This window comes from Lynx rufus, unplaced genomic scaffold (assembly GCF_022079265.1).
Source record: "Lynx rufus isolate CCGP_SWC_20201006 ecotype Redwood Valley unplaced genomic scaffold, mLynRuf1.p SCAF_4, whole genome shotgun sequence".
Classification (NCBI taxonomy): Eukaryota; Metazoa; Chordata; class Mammalia; order Carnivora; family Felidae; genus Lynx; species Lynx rufus.
The window spans coordinates 53,711,478-53,730,439 of record NW_025814856.1 but is presented as its reverse complement, the minus strand read 5'-3'; the positions used below and the strand labels follow the sequence as shown (position 1 = coordinate 53,730,439).

The window sequence follows — 18,962 nt, the reverse complement described above, 5'->3', positions numbered from 1 at the left end:
CAAATTTAAAACTAGGCAATCAGACTCCAGGTACTGAAGTCTCAACCCCCAGGCTCTTGTGCTAAGTGCTTTCCATGTTTAATCTCATTTAATCCTGTGAAGTAGATATTATTATTACTCCTATTAAAAAAAATGCACACACACACAAACACACACAAAACTGTCATGGACTTTCTTTTTTTTTTTTTTAATTTTTTTTTCAATGTTTTTATTTATTTTTGGGACAGAGAGAGACAGAGCATGAACGGGGGAGGTGCAGAGAGAGAGGGAGACACAGAATCGGAAACAGGCTCCAGGCTCCGAGCCATCAGGCCCGAGCCTGACGCGGGGCTCGAACTCACGGACCGCGAGATCGTGACCTGGCTGAAGTCGGACGCTTAACCGACTGCGCCACCCAGGCGCCCCTGTCATGGACTTTCTTTATTCAATGCCTTCCACTCTTTCTTCTGCATTTATTTTCATGTTGGTCCTCATCTTGCTTCATCTTCAGTTTTCGATATACTGCACATACTACTACATGAATTTATTATTTCTATTTTCTTTTGGTCTCTCATCACTAGAAGGCAGGGCTTCTGGTTGTTGATTTCCCAATACCCAGAACAATGTGTGGTACACAACAGTCATAACTAATTGGGTTATTCTGTATGCCTGTGTTTGAATAAAGATCATACCATAGTGTTCTACTTAAAATGTGATGGATTTAAAAAAAAGTCAGTACACAGATCTCCCTCATTCTTTTTAAGATGGATAATATCCCATACTGTGGACGCAGCACTGTTTCAAGTTTTCTACTTAATTAACCCACATCTTTCCCAGAGTATCTCTAATGCAAACAACATGACAATAAACATCTTAGTACATGCTTCTTTGTGCCCATATGAACACACTTCTCTAAAATTAAGTGCCTAAAGGTGGAATTGCTGGTAGGAGGGGTATACACATAAAAAAAAAAAAAAAGTCAGTGGGCAATGCCAAATTGTCCTCCCCATAACCATTCCTGCCAGCGATGAATTAGGGGACACAATAGGTTTTCATGCACTTTGTACCAGATTAGCTACTCACAGTCTTTTTAACTTTTTGCCAACCTGAGGGGAAAAAGGACCCCGATCTACAGATGAGGAAACTGAGGCTCAGAAAACCTGAGGGACTTTCCCCACAACTGGTAAGTGGCTGAGTCGCTTCTACGTGCTGGACTACCGATAGAACGCGCCAAAGTTGTACACAGCTTGCTGTGTCCTCCCGTACGTCTGCTTATCTCTAGGCCTTGTGATGCTGGCAGGCTAGCCTTCCCCTCTCGCTAGCCCTCAGACACCTCCGGAGAGTACAAACCCCGCCACTTCTCGATTGCCAACCCCTGAGCCCAAGAGCCGCCCAGTAACCGGTCCTTCGCTCTCCACTAGTCCGAAATGGCGACCAACGAGAAGGCAAGACCACGCCCCTTCTCTGGGAGGCGGGGCCTGAGTTCAGGCTAGAGTGATAGATGCCCGAGCCAAGTTTGAAGCCTGCTGCCAGGCGGGCTCACGCAGAAGCAGAGAGCCGGTGGCGCCGCAGGTCGGGAGGAGGAGCACCGAGTGGAGGGCTCGTTTGCCGGGGCCGCCCGAGAGTCTCTTCGTCGCGGGCGTTGGGGCCGCCATCTTAGATGGCGGGAGTAAGACGAGGACGGGCGTGAGACAGGAGGGCTTCTCTGCCGCTCTCCTAGGGCCCGGAAGAGGGCCAGCTGGCCGGGCTTTGGGGCGTGTGCCCCGAGGCGCGGAGCGCGAGTGCGACGATGCGGGGACTGCCCGGGGCCCCGTCCCCTGGGCTGGGGACACGCCGAATGTGACCGCCTCCCGCTCCCTCACCCACCGCGGGGAGGAGGAGCGGACTAGACGCCGCCACCAGACGACGGGACACGGAGGCGGCTCGGCTCCTTCAGGTAGGCGGCAGGGCCAGGCCCTGGATGCCGGGGGAGCTGGGCGGCGGGGCTGAAGGGGCCGGGTTCCTCGGCGGCCCGGCCTGGGCAGCGTTGATGGAGCGACCCCGCGGCTGCCGGGTCGAGGGCCTGGGCAAGGCCGCTGTCACCCCGGGTGGCGGTGGGCGGGCGGGAGCCCTGGGGCCCGGTGTCATGGCCGGCGAGCCGAGTTTCCACATCCCCACTCAAATTTCCTTGTGTTTCGGGGAAACGTGCTAGCGCCACCCCTGTACTCGGTGCATATTCCTTATATTTTGGCAATGGGAAAATCTGCCCAGAATTGCCCCTTATCCGTGTTGTCATTCAGATGGACGAATTCCTTTTCTTTCTGGGCGCGGAGGGGTCCCGGGCTTGCATCCTCACTCAGAGTCTGTCACTCAAGTGACACTCTTACAGGGAGGACGAGAAGAATGGGGGACGAGAGGCGGAAGTGGGTCAGTTCCCCACCACAAAGGCATAGGGGCCTCGCCTTGGGTTTCGGGACTCCGTGGGTTACTAATGAAAGGTTTGGGATGCGTATGCTGAGGTTTGGCCCTGGGATGCTTTGGAGTGAAGATCCAGGGCTGTCTTTTGTGTGAAGAGAGAGCCGTCTGGACGCTTCGGTTGTGCAGCTGCAGAGGTTCTGCAGCTAGTCGATGCCCAGAAAGAGGAGTTTGGACATCTTGAGGGGAAAGGCGGCTGTGTTCATTCATTGTTCTCTTTCCAGGGCTCTGGGTGTGCCCTCTGGTATTCATTTCTCTGGTGGGAAGAATGTTAGTATCCCCCATGTCTCCTTGAGATGTGACCGGGTTCTAGAGGGTCAGTTAATCTAAGCAGGGATGAATTCAGCTCACGTTCTTTGAGTGTTTCTGCCTGCCTTGTCCTCTGTGGGCTGAGCGGAGGGAGCCTGCTCTTCATTCGCTCCCAAGGCGTGAAAACAATGCGCTGTGATAAGGATGGACTTACCAAGTGTTGTGGGAATTTGGAACGGCTAGTTTGCCTGGAGGAGTTGAGGTAGCTTGGACACCGGAGGGAACTTTTGCGGCCAGTTTTGGACTTGATGAGTAAGTGCTCACCAGGTGAGGAGGAGGGGAGAGCGTTCTAAGCTGAGGAAACCGCTGGTACAAAGGCATAGAGACATGCAGGAGTTGGGATGAGTTTGGGGTGCAGCAGAGAATCTAGGGTGCAGGAAGGAAGTGGTGAGAGATGGGTGTCTAAAAGAATATTTGTCTAGATTGTGAAGGCTCTTTGTTCCAGAGTGAACTAGTTGATATAATTTGATTAAAGGAGTATTGCTATTTTTTTCTTTCTGATAAGTATTTTTATCCCTTGTCTTTATATTGAAGCTGATAGTAATTGAAAAGACTTACTTTGTTAAACCCATTTAAGAACATTTTTGGTTAAGTGCTTTTATGTCAAATGTTTTGCACTTACACAATGGTGAATGAACTGAGCTCCTATTCTAGGTGTTTCTGCAAGAGATTCTTCTGAGGTTTTACTTGCTCACCAGTAAAACTTTATACGTATAGTGTACGCTGCTAATACTGCATTTTAAATGGCTGTTGGCAAGAAAAACCATGCTCCCCGGTCATGTAGAAATTGGAAGATTATATAAAAAAGCTGAAAAGTGTAGAATGCAAGTATTTTTAATTTATTAAGTGTGTTGTATGTAGTAAACTTTCTTTGCATAGATTCCGTGGTTTCCAATTTTGTTATAAAGTCTTCAGCTCTGTAAACATAATTTACCCCAAATTGTTGTATTGTTGTGATTAATGCTTATGCTACAGTGATTATTATTGTCTTAACAGACTTCAGCTTGAAGTTCCTAAGTTTGTTGTCTAGGGTTGTGATGATTATATGCCACTGAAGAACATTAAGATACTTTTGGCTTGTTTTCACCCTTATCACTTCAAGGGCTAAGCTGTTTAAAATGCAACAGAAACATTTGACCCAGTTGAACATTGGATACTTGGGAAAATAAACCTGTTACTGTTTCTGCTGGAAAAGCTTATCTTTTAGGTATGTGGTGTTTGTGATTAGAAATTGTAGTGCAGTTGCTTAGCCTTGTTAAAACTCTTGTCAGTTGAAGAGTGTAAGCCTTCAAAGTAGAAGGCTTCAGTGAAATACATTAGAGCATATTTTATCGGATTTGGTTTAGCAGAAAACAGGGAAACATTAAACTGGTCATTTGCGATGAGAAGTATCTAAAAGATGAAATGGAGAGTGGGTAATTAAACATCAAGTATGGTATTACAACTGCTCTGAAACTAGTTGTAGTTAGTTTAAAACATGCCATTTGTGAAATCCAAAGTAGGTGGTTTGCTTTGAAGTTTAAACAACTTGTTAGAAGTTAAATTTGGCTTTTCCATAAGCAGTAGTGACTTATTAAATGGAAAATACAATTAGTAACTTTAAATTACTATCTCAGGTAGTTTGTTAGTAAATATATGATACTACATTTTAATTTCAGATAAAACTTTGTTAGTAACCTACTTCCTAAAAATAGAAAAATGTTACATGAGGGAGGGCTTTTGTTTGCATGTTAGGAACATAATAGGCCATACATAATAATCCTGATCTTGGGAGGAGCTTGTTAACCAAACAGCATGCCTTAATGTTGACTTGCAGAAGAGAATTTTAAATATTGCTTTTGAAAGGCAGTGGACTGTGTGACAGTAGGGGGTTATGAAACCACAAAATGGAACTTGCAAGGGTTTTTCGTTTTTCAAATTGTACGGATCGTGGAAATCATTTGTTTAAAACTATGGTTGGAAAATTGCTCACCTTGACTAAATTAATTAGAAAACCAAGGAATACTGGGCTTATTTAGGATGAGGTTGTGTAGAATTTTAGGTTACCTTATCTTGTATGTATATATGAGTGTTTATGTATGTGTATCAATGGCGAAAAATTCCTATTTGCTAAACTGACTAGGTGCTAAATGTAACCCTAGATGTTTGTGTTACAATTTAGTTAGTATTTTTAGTTTGAGGCTAAACTACCTTGCTTATCTTCCTCACAATTGTAATGACTAGGTATTCTTGCCTTAAAAGTTGAGTAAAAGTTCCTTAATTACATATTAAAGTTTTCATTTTTTATTTTGCAGTGGTTGAATCATTTTGTTCCTCCATTTCTCCTATAATACTTGTGTAGCTCTCAATGATTTTAGAGTTTAACTTCACATCTGTTAGCCTTTCTTCTAAAATTGCTCCTAAAATCTCAGTTTAACCAAGGAAAATGTCAAGTGGGTGTTGTTTCTTTGTTATTGGTTTTGGCCCAGGCTATCTGAAGTCTCTTTGGCAAATCACTCACAAAGTGTTAATTGCTTCACATTCCAATCAGTGTACATAGTTTTTCTTGAGGAACAGTTGACACATAGTTTTATTTTTAGACCAGATTCTAAGGGATCTTATTTGGTGGGGATTAGCAATACTAAAGCTAGTTTCAAATTGTAAAATCGTTGTGATTTTTAGATTGTTTGCATTGGTTAAGGAATGGGAAGCAGCAGGCAAGGACATTGTTTTAGGGGAACTCAGTATGTTAATTGCTGGTGAGGACCTTGTGGACTGTACAGGTGTCCTCTTCCTCCTCTTTCTACCAGTTGGATCTCATTTATTGTCATAAAATAACAAGCATAAGAACATTTTTACTGTTGTAATCAAGGTGTTCTTTCCTATTTATTTTCTTTCATCCTGCTATGGAAAGCAAAAGTGATCTGATTCTTTGAAGTTGCCCGGTAGTAGGCATCACATTTGGACAAAGTGTTTACCTTTTTTCATCCATATACCTTTTTTTTTTCTTTTTTAAATATTTATTTATTGGGAGAGTGCAAGTGGGGGAGGGGCAGAGAGAAGGGGACAGGATCTGAAGCGGGCTGAGAGGCTGACAGCAGTGAGCTTCATGTGGGGCTTGAACTCACAAGCCGTGATATTATGATCTCAGCCAAAGTCGGATGCCACCCAGGTGTCCCCAATCCATGTACATTTCTGATGGAAGAGTCAGCCTAGTTAATGTTTATGTCAGTGTCTTTAAAATGATGACTTTTCATTCTTTTTTTTTTTTTATTGGTTGTTTTTTAAAGTAATCTCTATCCCTAATGTGGAGCTTGAATTTACAACCCCGAGATCAAGAGTCGCATGCTTTACTGACTGAGCCAGACAGATCTTAATCTAGGTATTTTTGAGGCATCCTTTTAGCCATGGGCAGCTTTTAGCATCTGCCCTTTACCTAGATTTGGGATGGATGAAATTCTGAATTTTCCCTGGAAGGATGTGACTTTTGTTTTCTGTAGCAAATCTCATTAAGAAGCTCAGAGTTTCTAGGAGAGGCATTTCTCTGGATCCAGAAGATCATTCAGAAAGGAGCTATCATTTGCATTAAAGAGAATTTGTTACAATAGAAAAGACTGGAAAGAGTTCAAAAGCCCAACAATAATGACTAAGTTAGGGGCACCTGGGTGGCTTAGTGGGTTAAGTGGCTGACTTTGGATCAGGTCTTGATCTCCAGGTTTGTGAGTTCTAGCCCTGCATCGAGCTTTGCACTGATAGTGTGGATTCTGCTTGGGATTCTGTCTCTCTCTCTTCTTTGTTATCTCTCTCCTCCCTTTCCCCCTTCAAAATAAATAAACTTTAAAAAGTGATTAAATAAACTGCGGTACAGCCATTTGATGGAGCACTATACTTGTCATTAAGTATGGATTATATGAAACATTGATGACATGGAAAATGCTGAGCACAAAATTACATATCTGGAATGATTACAGTTGTATATAAAAAAAAAAAAACCAGTGGAATGTTATTCAGTAGTAAAAAGAAATGGTGTACTGATACATTCTCCAACATGTATAAACCTTGCAAACATGTTAAATGAAAGAAGCTAGTCATAAAAGTCCACATTTTGTATGATTCCTTTTATATGAAATGTCCAGAATAGGCCAATCCAGAGACAGAATGTAGGTTAGCGGTTGCCAGGGACTGGAGGGAGTGGGGAGTGGGCAGGGGCAGTGATAGTTGTTTTTGTGTGTTTTGTTTTTGTTTTTGTTTTTGGTGGGAGTGATGAAATGTTCTAAAATTGATTGTGGAGATGGTGTGCAACTCTGAATATAATAGCCATTGAATTTTACATTTCAAGTACTTGACTTGTATGGAATGTGAATTATATCTCAAGCTGTTTTAAAAAAAATCTCAAAACCTACATATAGGAAGAAAATACGTGTAGATGTCAACAATGGTTGTTAAAGAGTAGAAATAAGGATAATGTTTTTTATACTTTCTATATTCTCTGAATATGTTACTTTTATGATGGAAAAATACATTTAATAAAGTTAATTGTATTCATGGTGTGGGTCTTCATGTTTACTCCAAACATTCAGTCACTGTCAGATTCCATTCACAACTATATTTTTGAGCTTCTTTCAGCCATTTTCTGCTTTCTCCAGATTAATTCAGGCTTTTATTACTATTTGTTTTACATATTGTTAGAACCTCTAAAGTAAACTCCTTTTTCTTCTTAATATGCAGGGCTTTCTCCACATTACTGTCAGATTCACTTTCTTACTGTGCAGATTCTTAAAAATTAAAAATTTTAAAATTTATTTATTTTGATAGGGAGAGAGAGCGCAACAGAGGGAATGGAAGAGAGAGGGAAAGAGAATGCCAAGCAGGCTCCACAGGCGCTGTCAGCACATAGCCCGAAGCAGGGCTCGAACCCATGAACCATGAGATCATGACATGAGCCTAAGTTAAGAGTCAGATGCTCAATTGACTGAGCCACTCAGGCCATCCTCTTAAAAACTAAATTTTATCAATTTTCTTGAATAGATAATACTGTCTCATGCCACAAAAGTCAAAGGATACAGAAAGTTAGGCCAAGTAAATAAAGTTGTGCAGAGTAATTCTACCTCCCCCATTGTTCCCCAGCTACCCAGCTTTCTTTCATGGAGGGAAATAATGGGGTTTTTATGTATCCTATTTTGTGATGATAACAATATAGTGAAGATGTGCTGGTCTTCCATTGCCTATTAGACTAAGCAGTTCTTGTTTTTATGTCTTACTAATAGAGATTCCTCATACTTTTTTTTTTTTTTTTTAAGCACTTACGTAGGTGCAGGCCATTGTGCTTCGTGCAGGATGAGTAAGGCAGATTCCTGCCTTCTGCGACCTTATCCTAATGAGAGAGTGACACAATTTCCTCACTTTTATCTGTTCCTCTTTTAAGAGCCATTTTGAACACCCATCTTCTAAATATTTCCTGATCTTTTTCTCTTTTTCTTTTTTTCTCTTTTTCTCACTCATTATGTTTCCTTCCTCGAGGCCCACCATAAAACCCTTTGCATTTATTTTTCTTATGGCCTTTATCATATAACCATTTGTGAGCTCACCATCCCATTAGATTATAATCTGAAATTAATGCTTCCTACTCAATATGCAATTTCTCTTTTATTAATATTTGTTAAAATTTTTTCCCTTTCAGAGGCTGAGGAACCAGGCCCAGGTGCTTCAGTGAAAGTGTTGTGTCTAAATTCCAACACTTAATTCTAGGGTTTTTGAGAGAGAAAAAAATGAGTGAGTGCATGAGCAGGAGAGAGAGAGAATCTTAGGCAGGCTCTACGCCTAGCATAGAGCCCCCTGTGGGGCTCTGATCTCCCGACAGACAGAATCCAAAGCAGGCTCCAGGCTCTGAGCTGTCAGCACAGAGCCCGAAGCGGGGCTCGAACCCATGAACTGTGAGATCATGACTTGAGCTGAAGTCAGACACTTAGCTGACTGAGCCACCTGGGCGCCCCCTCTAGAAGGTTGTATCTTAACTTTGACTACCCAGAGTTTAACATAATGGCTGACACCTGATTGCAGCCATTTCGTTGACTGGAAGGTGCTAAATAGTGTTTATTGAATTGAATTTTTGTGTAGATGTCTTACAACTCTGGCTAGACTTAACTTCCTTAAAGGTGGAGCATATCTTACTCTTGGTTATGAATTCCCAGTTCTTAAAACTTTGTCTTGATTACATAACATTAATTGAATGAGTGGAGATTCAGAGGTTAATCACCTGTGGACTTAGTTCCTACTGCCCATCACAAGCACACAAATGCTTACTATTAAAAGGATATACTTACTAAACTTGTACTCAGAACTTTGTTACTTAGGATATATGTTGAAGAAGTTATTTTGCTTAGCTTCCCTTCTATGAGGCATTATTTGTAGACTGCTCTGGGTTCTCACTGCCAGCTCCTTGAGGATGTTTGTCTGCTTTAGCACCTCCTTGATTCATGGGCTCAAGCACTCTTGTCATGCTGGCTGTTTCCTTCTGCATTCATAGGCTTTATACACGGAACAGCATTTTAACCAGAGAGAATGTGAGGGGATACGTGATGTTCTACCTTCCTTCATGTTAGTCTAGACTGGAATTAGAGTGCAATTGTGAATTGTGAGAGTAGAAATCATGACCTTTATGACTAATATTTAGCTGACAATGTGAAACGGGCCCCTCAGGCTTTTTGGGGCCTGGGACAGGTAAACTATATATAACCTAAAATTTACCATTTTAACTGTATTTGAGTGTACTATTCAGTGGCATTATATTACATTCACAGCATTGTGCAACCATCACCACTATTTATTTCCGGAACATTTTCGTCATCCCAAAGAGAACCCTGTACCCATTAAACAATAACTCCCCATTCCTCCCTACGTCCAGCCTCTGGTAAATTCTGCTTTCTGTCTATGAATTTGCTCATTTCAAGTACCTCATGTAAGGGAAAATCATACAATGTTTGTGATTTTGCATCTGGTTTCTTCTAATGTGTTTCTAAAGTCTATCCATATTGTACCATGTATCAAAATTTCATTCCTTTTTATGGGCTGAATAATGTTTCTGTGGGTGTGGTTGTATGTTAAATATTTTGTTTATACAGTCATCTGTTGATGGATTCTTGTTTCTACCTTTTGTCTGTTGTGAATAATGCTGTTATGAATATTTGTTTGTAGGTATCTGTTTGAGTCTTTGCTCTCAGTTCTTTTGAGTGTACTAGGAGTGGAATTGCTGGATCATATGATAATCTGGTTTTAACTTTTTGAGGAACTGCCACTGTTTTCATAGCAACGGCCCCATTTTACATTTATACCAGTAATACACAAGGGTTCCAATTTGACAAGGGTTCATATCCTTGTCAACACTTTTATTTTTCCTTTTTTGACAGTAATTATCCTAACGGATGTGAAGTGGTGCTAAGCTTTTTTCTTACTGCTAATTAAATCTAATGAGCAAACAGGAAGCTTAGAAGTTGGCTATATTTGCATCTCTTGGACTTTTTTCACCCTTATAAATGTATTTGTATGTAATGCTCTTTAGAGAGACATCACACAATTAATGACTCATCTTTTTTGAAAAGAATAAACTTGGGGCGCCTGGGTGGCTCAGTTGGTTAAGCATCTGACTTCAGCTCAGGTCACGATCTCGTGGTCCGTGAGTTCGAGCCCCGCCTTGGGCTCTGGGCTGATGGCTCAGAGCCTGGAGCCTGCTTCCAATTCTGTGTCTCCCTCTCTCTCTGCCCCTCCCCTGTTCGTGCTCTCTCTCTCTCTCTGTCTCAAAAATAAATAAAGGTTAAAAAAAATTAAAAAAAAAACTTTTATCATCCTTTTATTTTTTTTTTTTATTTTCTTTCATCCTTTTAGTCTAAAGTGTATTCAGTCAGGGGCGCCTGGGTGGCTCAGTTGGTTAAGTGTCCGACTTTGGCTCAGGTCATGATCTCACAGTCTGTGGGTTCGAGCCCCGCGTCGGGCTCTGTGCTGACAGCTCAGAGCCTGGAGCCTGTTTCAGATTCTGTGTCTCCCTCTTTCTCTGACCCTCCCCTGTTCATGCTCTCTCTCTGTCTCAAAAATAAATAAATGTTAAAAAAAAATTTACAAAAAAAAAAATAAAGTGTATTCAGTCAACCAGTGAAAGATGATTTCAGTTAATCCTGAGTGATAAGATCTATAAAGTGAAAAAAGGAGGGTACTAAAATTAGTATAAAAAGATCTCATCTTTATAAAGAAAAATATTTACAAGTATATATGCATAGAAAAGATTGGATGCATATGTCCATAAATGTTGGCAAGAGCCATCTATAGGTTATTTTTTGTATTTTTCCATATTTTTAAGCCCGCTCCCCATGAACATGTATTTGGTAATTAGTCATTGTATCTTTTAAAAAAACTAATAGGTTGGAAAATATAAATTATCATGAAAAGCTTGTGTATGTATGTGCTTATGACGTCCGTATGAGATTATAAGCATGGAGAAAGTACCAAAGAATATTATTGGGTTGTTAACATAGGTTACTTGGTGGGGTTAGATGGGGGAAGAAGGGAAAGGTAAAGCAAAGAAAGGATATTTAAAAAAATATCAAAAAATATCATTTAGATGCTAAAGAAAAAATAAAGCAGGGTAAAAGTTTTAGAGGGTACCGAGGATGGGGAGGGGTTGCTATTTATAATGGGTATGTTTGTAAAATCATTAAGTATGAAGATTTAAAATAAAAGGGAAACAAAGTTGTGTAAAAAGTTAAAAAGACTGTACTACACGCTCATTTCCAGACTCTTCCTCTATTCTTATTTCCTTGATACAGTTTAGCTTTTGTTTTGCCTCTGCATTTATCTATTGAAATGCTACTCCTTCTAGTTCCAATACTATGGTGAAGTTATCCTTAACTGTCTGCCTCTTCCTCCACTAAGCTAGAAGTGATCTTTCCACACTGCAAATTCATAGTTTTATATGTCACTGCCTCCCTCCCCGCCAAAGAAGGCTGCCACATTTTGTCGTAGGATTGCTTGTCATCCTGAAAGCTCTTAGCACAGTGCCTAGCACATAGTCAGTCTTGGGTAAATGATGGTTCTTTTCTTCTACTTTAAAAGCTTCTGGGGGCGCCTGGGTGGCTCAGTTGGTTCAGCGTCCGACTTCGGCTCAGGTCATGATCTCGCGATCCATGAGTTCGAGCCCTGCGTCGGGCTCTGTGCTGACTGCTCAGAGCCTGGAGCCTGTTTCAGATTCTGTGTCTCCCTCTCTCTCTGACCCTCCCCCGTTCATGCTCTGTCTCTCTCTGTCTCAAAAATAAACAAACGTTAAAAAAAAATTTTTTTTTAAAGCTTCTGGAAGGCAAAGGGCAATGCCTTTCTGAACTTTATATTCTTCAAAGCAACTAGCAGTTGCAAGTAGGTTCTTAGAAATTGAATGAATAGTGCTCCTTATTCTTTTCTTCTCAGTTCTATGCCTGGGTGCAGTATATATGGAAATATCTGGATCCTTAGATTATATGCTAATATTTTTATGTGGTAGGTAGTGATTTAGTATTCATGAAAAAAATTAGGATAAATATTGTAATTATGTCTTTTCTCCATTAATATTTTATTCAGATATTTGAGCACCTAATTTTATGCAGGGTGTGCCATATCGAATGATGGAGTGTAACAAGATGTAGAAAATACATATAGTTCTTCTCCTAAGGCATTCATACTTTGATATATAATTATATAGGTTATATTTTCATGTTTTGTTTTTTTAATCCTATAGTAGAGTAGCTGGGTATAATTTAAAGCTTTAATGAATTAATGGTCTAGTTACAGGGAAGACTTGTGCACATATCCTTGTCTTAAAATTATTTTATTTTTATTTTTTTTTAACATTTATTCATTTTTGAGAGTGAGAGACAGAGCATGAGCGGGGGAGGGGCAGAGAGAGAGAGAGAGAGAGAGAGGGAGACATAGAATCAGAAGCAGGCTCCAAGCTGTCAGCACAGGGCCGGACGTGGGGCTTGAACTCAAAGACTGCGAGATCATGACCTGAGCTGAAGTCAGATGCTTAACCGACTGAGCCACCCAGGTGCCCCAAGAAAATTATTTTTGAAACATTGATTTAAAATACTTTCAGAGGGGTGCCTGAGTGGCTCAGTCGGTTAAGTGTCCGACTTTGGCTCAAGTCATGATTTCACGGTTTGTGAGTTCAAGCCCCATGTCAGGCTCTTGAGGACAGCTCAGAGCCTGAAGCCTGCTTTGGATTCTGTTTCCCTCTCTCTCTGACCTTCGCCTGCTCACACTCTGTCTCTTCCTCTCTCTCAGAAATAAATGGACATTAAAAACATTAAAAAGAATATTTTCTGAAAAGTATTTCAGGCACCTGGGTGGCTCAGCTTTCGACTTGGGCTCAGGTCGTGATCTTACAGTTTGTGAAATTGAGCCCCGCATTAGGCTTGTGCTGACAGTGCGGAGCTTGCTTGGGATTCTCTCTCTCGCTCCCTCTCTGCCCCCACCCCCCCCCCAAAGGAATAAACTAAAAATATATATTTCCTGAAGAAAAAAAGTTACTGTCGATTTTACAGGTGCCTTAGCTATAATTCTTACAAGTTCTTTTTTTTTTTTTTCTTCTTTTTTGGTTCTTCCAAGTTCTTAAAGCAAGCAAGGTGTGTACCTTTGAGGGTAGAGCGAAAGACTAAGGAAATCTTTTCTATGTGAGAGCCATTGACTCTGGAAGGAATTATAGGAGAATCAGATGGTTACTTCCTGAAATTGTTCTGACAAGTTGTAAACCTGAAGGAATACCTCCTATGTCAAGGGTAAATTCCAGTGTCTGCCTGTGCTAATGTGCAGAATAGTGGATTTACTTATTTTATATATCATGTCTTTATTCTTGAGGAAGGCAGATGCTATTTTTTAATTGCTGATTATGCAAGATTTGCCACTAAAATTCATGCCTTTTATGTGGAATAGAAATTAGTGATCCCTAGCTGGCTCGGTAGAGCACATGACTCTTGATATTGGGGTGGTGAATTCAAGCCCCACATTGGGCACAGAGTTTACAGTTAAAAAAAAAAAAAAAAAAGGAGAAGAAATTTGGTGGTACAAGGTAAAGTCATTTCCAGGCATTAACTCAGCAGAGTGAGGTATCTGGGTGGTTTTTGTTTCCCTTCCTTCCTCTTTGACTACGTGTCCATTTTTATTACCTGGCCATCCGAATGATCATAGGCCATATTTCATTTGTGTGAGGTATATTTTGGTACTTGTGTTAATGGTATACTTTGTAAATGGGTCTGTTCATTTTAAAAATTAAAAAAAAATTTTTTTTAATGTTTATTTTTGGAATAGAGAGACAGACAGAACATGCATGAGCAGAGGAGGAGCAGAGAGAGAGAGGAGACACAGAAACTGCAGCAGGCTCCAGGTTCTGAGCTGTCAGCACAGAGCCTGATGCGGAGCTCAAACTCCTGAACTGCAAGATCATGACCCGAGCTGAAGTGAGACACTTAACCCACTGAGCCACCCAGGCGCCCCAAGGGTCTGTTCATTTTAAAATTAGCAGTTGCTGCCTCAATAAAGAAACTGACAGGTTTGGAGATGAAAAGTAAAACTTTGGCTAAAAAAGAGTTCAAAGTGACTTTAAATGAAAAACTAATTTGTGTCAAAAATTAAAAATGAAATTGTTCTCAGAGGTCCTTTACTGTGGAGCTGATTGCTTTAACATATTGTTTTGAACTAGCTAATTTTTAACTTCTATTTTTAAACTGATTACCTTTTAAAAATTACAATCTTTTATAAACTTGGGCAGCTCCTGCTTGCTAACTTCTAGAAGGGTAGAGTGTCACATTTCCTCATGTGCCTTTATGCTGCCCAGTCATCTGATGAAGTTGCCAATTTGTGGTCAGAAATTGAGAAAGAGGAGTGAGGAAACTCAAAATATTGACACACACACCACCTTGCAGTGCATCAGAGTGCCCTTTTGGACTGGTTGGAAAACTGTAACCTAAGACTTTTCCAAACTAGACATATTATTTCCTAACTTGGATGAGATGACATTTGATTTCTTAAGTATTTGAGCATGTCTGTCAGAAACATTTTATGTGTGAGAATGATTTTTTCCAGGATTATGTGACCAATTGAATTAAAAAAAAAAAAAGAAAAGAAAAGAAACAAAACACTTACTAAAGGAAGTTTGGGAAAATTTTGAAAAATTGATCACCAAATGTCTCAGGTGGATCGAAGCTGGACAGAAGGAAGGAATGAGCTTAAAGGAGAAGTGAATAGTGAAGTTGCATTATAAGCACATTAAAATATGAGTATTCAATTATGTTTTCGCTCTGCCGCCAAAAAAGATTTTTTTTTTTGTTTTTTTTTTTTTTTTTTTAATTTTTTTCAACGTTTTTCATTTATTCTTGGGACAGAGAGAGACAGAGCATGAACGGGGGAGGGGCAGAGAGAGAGGGAGACACAGAATCGGAAACAGGCTCCAGGCTCTGAGCCATCAGCCCAGAGCCCGACGCGGGGCTCAAACCCACGGACCGTGAGATCGTGACCTGGCTGAAGTCGGACGCTTAACCGACTGCGCCACCCAGGCGCCCCCAAAAAAGATTTTTAATAGTGCAGGCAGTTTCAGCCACCGTTACTCATAGTATATGTTCTTGTGAGATTTTGATTGTATTTGAAAAAAGTGAATCTATTCTTTTGTTATTCTCAATTCTCACAAGCCTTATAGTTTGACTATGGCACAGTTAAGTGGGATTCTTTTGTTTAAAGATCTTTTGTTTTTTAAATGGTCCCTATAGATAATAGCTTACCTTTGCTGACTGACTACTACCTGCCGTGTTCTTTTAAAAGTTGGCCTTAATTCATTTAATCTTCCTAACAACCTGATGATGTAGTAAATTATGATATTTATTTTAAAGAGGAAGGTGCAGAGAGATGGAGTAAATACCCTAAATACAGGCCATCTACTTAGGCAAAGATTAGAGGGATTTTCTAGGGTAATTTTGACTCCATCCTACACCCTATCTTCACCCTAGAATTTAACCTCTAGGTATGCTGCACACTTAGTGTTTGTGTTAGAATTCTGGGAATGCCATCCACTTTATACTTTTCTTTATGATCCATAGTAGTTTTATTTCCTTCTATTATTAACCCCTCCTAATCTTTCTATTACTTTTTTACTTTTAAGTTTATTTCTTTATTTTGAGAGACAGAGTAGGGGAGGGGCAGAGTGAAAGAGAGAGGGAGAATCCCAAGCAGGCTCTGCACTGTCTGCGCAGAGCCCAATACGGGGCTTGAACTCACAAACTGAGATCATGACCTGAGCTAAGATCAAGAGTTGGATGCTTAACCGACTGAGCCACCCAGGTGCCTCTCCCCGCCCCCCCCCCCCGTATTACTTTTTAAACTAAATTATGAAATTATTTAAGGGCAGGGATCCAAGACTTAAACTAATTTGCCTGTCCAAGTACTCATTTTTCATAGAACCCTCAGGTATATCCTCTTTGAAGAGTTTTCTTTCCTAAACTTTTGTTGACCTAAATAGAAATACTTATTGCCTGTATTCTTTTTTCCTGTAAGGTGGTAATGAATCATTTCGCTATTACTTTATATGTGAAAACTTTTCTTCAATATTTGATTTAGGGATTTAGTTTAAGATTCTTCTTTCTAAAATATGTTTTATTTCACCACTAATCAGTGTTTCTTTTTTTTTTTAATTTTTTTTAACATTTATTTATTTTTGAGACAGAGAGAGACAGAGCATGAATGGGGGAGGGTCAGAGAGAGGGAGACACAGAATCTGAAACAGGCTCCAGGCTCTGAGCAGTCAGCACAGAGCCCGACACAGGGCTCGAACTCTTGGACCGCGAGATCATGACCTGAGCCGAAGTCGGCTGCCCAACCGACTGAGCCACCCAGGTGCCCCACTAATCAGTGTTTCATAAACTGCCAGGAAATATCCTTATCACTTATGTGTAAAGTGGACCCAGTTTGTGCAAGTGCTTTGGGTGAGGATTGTGAGCCTACACTGAAGCCTTTAAAGCTTGGGGTGATTAGGGGTACTCACCTAATGTTTTATCTTAAACATTTATCATTTAATGGAGGGACTTCTGTCTTTGGAAAGTTTTCTGTGGTAATTTTGCCAATTTTTTTTAAGTGTATTTATTTTGAGAGTGAGACAGCGTGAGTGGAGAAGGGGCAGAGAGAGAGGGAGAGAGGGAGAATCCCAACCAGGCTCCATACTGCCAGCACAGAGCATGTTGTGGGGCTTGAACTCATGAAATAGTGAGATCATGACCAGAGCCCAAACTGGGAGTTGGATGCTTAACCGACTGAGCCACCCAGGCTCCTCAGATTTTGCCAATTCTTATGCTTGGAATTTTATATGATAGATGATATTGAAAAATGAGCATAGTAGAAGGATATCTAAAATGATTGTGTAGGCTTTTGTTACTTTAAAGCTTCATTATACAATTAAGTAATTAAAATTCAGTAGAGAAACATCTTTGGAATTGTATTGTGATCAGAATGGCTGTTAGTCATTAATAATTATGAACTACTTAATTTCATTGTTACCATTTGTCCTACTTTATATTCACAGTTTATTTTCTAATTTTCTGATTTATCAGAAAGATACTTAAATATTAAAATAATTAGTTTACTGGTTAAAATGAAAACTGACATACACTTAAAACTGTGTACCGGGGCACATGGGTGGCTCAGTTAAATGTCTGACTTAAGCTCAGGTCATGATCTCAGGGTCCATGAGTTTGAGCCCTACGTCGGGCTCTGTGGTGACAGCCTAGAGCCTGGAGCCTGCTTCAGATTCTGTGTCGCTCTCTCTCTGCCCTCCCCCACCCTCTCTCTCTCTCAAAAATGAATAAACGTTAAAAAAAAAAACTCTGTACCATATAATGCTACTACAGCTTTTATCTGTATTTTACTTAAAGAGCAGTGAGTTAGGATATTACCTATTTTCCTTAAGTATCAAGTCACTATAAGTTGTACATAGTATTTGGCATATTTTCTCTTATCTTTGATATTAATTTTTTTAAGTTTATTTTTGACAGTGTGAGCATGTGCACGAGCATGGGAGGGGCAGAGAGAGAGAGAGAGAGAGAGAGAGAGAGAGAATCCTAAGTAGGCTCCGCGCTCCGCAACACGGGGCTCAGTCCCATGAACCGTGAGATCATGACCTGAGCCAAAATCGAGAGTTGGGCGCTTAAGCGACTGAGCCACCCAGATACCCCTCTTATCTTTGATATTAAATCTAATTTCTCCTGTCTTGGCAAAATAAAAATAAACTTTTTGAGGAAATGATAAGTCCAAGCAGAGAGGCATTTTCCAAAAAGTTACATTGGTTAATTGTAGGTAATTTAGCGGTGTGTTGATATCATGCATAAGTCCAAGTTATAGACTGATGGGTAAAGCATTCAGAATTGCCCCATGCAGGTTCTGCAGAGGATCTCTGGGAATATGTAGACACTTTGCAAAGAGCAAATGAATAAGATCGTGTATAGCTAATGTTATTCTAAGTAATGTGAAAGATAAACAAGGTCTTTCACAGTTGATCTGTACTTTGGAACCTAGTGCTTAATTTTGAACACAGTAACTTAGTGGTTAAGAGCTTTAGGCTTTGAACTCAGAAAAACCTAGGCTGGAGGTTTAGGGACTATTAGAATAGTTTCTGATTATTGTAATCAATAGAACCACCCTTGCTTGTATACCAAGTGGTAATAGGTAACATTTCTGTCTCAGGCTAACACTATGTGCTTCCCATATATTATTTAACCTTTACATGTTATAAAACATGCCAAGTAGAGGAGAAAGAAATATAAGTAAATCTTAACTTTAGATGTCAGTAAGTAAAAGGCTATTTAAAAATACAGGCACCTTAGAGGCACCTGAGATGTCAGTAAGTAAAAGGCTATTTAAAAATACAGGCACCCCCAGATGCAGACTTTCAAAGCTCTTGCACCAGTTCTTCTTACTCACTCTTTTCAAAACAGGGAGAAACTCAAGGCAGCTAGATAAAATTACAACAGAATTTTAGCTCTAGAGTTGTGCCCAGATTATTTTGATGTATAGGAATTCTTTCATATTGACTAATATTCAGAATTAGTGAGTCATGGTTTATAGTTCAGTCTTCTATTTACATGGAGATTTATAAAAAATATTTTTTTAATGTTTATTTATTTTTAAGAGAGACAGACTGCGAGTGGGGGAGGGGCAGAGAGCACGGGAGACAACAGAATCCAAGG

General features: G+C 40.2%; 1 protein-coding gene across 1 annotated transcript in view; it reads left to right on the top strand.

The window, feature by feature from the left end:
- Positions 1-1,614: 1,614 nt before the first annotated feature.
- RAF1 (Raf-1 proto-oncogene, serine/threonine kinase) overlaps positions 1,615-18,962 on the top strand; it is an 82,739-nt gene continuing 65,391 nt past the window's right edge. The window contains exon 1 of the mRNA XM_047095636.1: positions 1,615-1,915. The gene's annotated coding sequence lies outside the window, so the exon portion shown is untranslated. The remainder of the gene's footprint in view (positions 1,916-18,962) is intronic.